Source organism: Panthera tigris, chromosome A1 (genome assembly GCF_018350195.1).
Source record: "Panthera tigris isolate Pti1 chromosome A1, P.tigris_Pti1_mat1.1, whole genome shotgun sequence".
Classification (NCBI taxonomy): Eukaryota; Metazoa; Chordata; class Mammalia; order Carnivora; family Felidae; genus Panthera; species Panthera tigris.
The window spans coordinates 197,186,732-197,188,623 of NC_056660.1; positions in this window are offsets into that span (position 1 = coordinate 197,186,732).

Below are 1,892 nucleotides of genomic sequence, written 5' to 3' on the forward strand. Positions count from 1 at the left end.
AATCGGATATAATTCAATTCCAGTATTGAAAGCCACTGAGGATCTAAGTACGTTACTATAGTCGGCAAAACTTTTCTTGCTTAAGTTTTCTTGTTTCTTCCCAACGCAATTGCTTGGGAAGCTTTCCCATTACCTTCTCTATTTTAGAATCTATACAAAGTTCTCTTACTGTGTCTCTTTCCATAATTCTGGTTTCAACAGACTGAGTTGTCCCCAAGCCGCCTGGTAAGGGAAGATACATGAGAAGTATCGCTCCTGACTTACTTTACAGACTCCAGGGAGGACACGGAGGAACACCTCTGGGTTTTGTCTGCCTTGGGCCTTCTGTCTTCCCCCATTAAGCTCCTCATTTACATATCGATAAAAGTGATTTAGCTGGGTGGGAGAGATTAAGACCCCAAGGTGAACCAGAGAGTCAGTTTCAAGAACTGTTGACTTCGCTATCCATCATCTCTCTGTGTCAGGTAGGTCAGGTGGGGCATGTAGGGCACTAACCCAGATGTATAGCACCATTATGAGGACTGCTCCAAATGTGCATGTCCCCTTAAATGTAGTCAGGTTCCTTATGGGCTAACCTAAGAATTAGAAAAGTAAGCAGACCCTTCTTCCAAGTGAAAACAGGAGTTTGTCCTAGGCTTCCTCTCAGGTATCTATGGAGCCTTCAGGTAGCATGTTATGTCTCCTTGAATCTAAAGGTTTGGAAAAATAAAAAGGAAATCGATCACCTAAATTAGGAATCTAGGGGATTGGAAGGGTTCATTTACCACTAAGAAATTTATCATGTGTGGACTGTGGAGTCTGTTAGAAAATTCAGGATGTGTCCCTGCGCATGAGTTATAAACCAATTCTAAAGGTTTCATTCACAGATTTGATAAAATGTTTTCTTCTCATCATGGATCAAAGCGATTTTCACCATTTTCTTTGCATTTCTTCTTTGTTGTGGTGAGTAAATTTTCTAGTCCTTGGTGAAACACTTCACATATCCCCAAAACTGAATAACTACCATAACTGATTTTATTGGATTTGTAATACTTAACCTGGTAAAGTGAAACTGAGCGTGTTTTAAATGTTTATTTATTTTGGGAAAGGGAGAGAGAGAGAGCGAGCAGGGGAGAATCAAAAGGAGAAGGAGAGAGAGAATCTTAAGCAGGGAGCCTGCCCAACATGGAACCAGATGAGGGGCTCAATCGCACAATGTGAGATCATGACTTAAGCCAAAATAAAGAGTTGGATGCTTAACCAGCTGAGCCACCCAGGCATCCCTCCAGATGCCTTTTTAAATTGTGTCCATGGATTCTTTTTTCTCGGTTTTCACACTAGAGAAGTGGAGACACAGTGGTGGGTTCAAATGGACAGTTGGTTTCAGGTCTTTGTTCAGCTATAACCAAGAATTTTAACTAAATTATTTTTCCTTTTTGGGACTCATATTCTATTGCTAAGTCCAAATTGTGAGGAGAAATGGTCACTTCTAGACTTGGTATTCCTTGACAATCTTATTTGCGATTTGCCATCTCTGAGTCCCTTCTTTCAAAGCCTTGTGTAAGGAGGGAACTCATTGATAACCTTGGCATCAAGTTATCCTCCTGAAAGCTTATGGTGGCCCAAGAATTCCAGAATAAGGTAATCTGTAATGTATTGGATAGAGGCACACAATTAAAACAAATAACTGATTAATGAAGCATCAGTTAACTTCGTCACATTTAAGTGACGTATCCAAAGAATTGTTCTCTTTGACTAGAATCTCAACAATAAGTAAGGGTGAAAAAACAGTCATATCTCTAAAGTAAGGCATTGGGAATAATTGAAAAATAATACATGCAGAGTAAAATTAATTTGGGAATTAAAAAATTATTTCTTGATTTGTTTTATTTTGTGAATTTAGTGTTTTACTG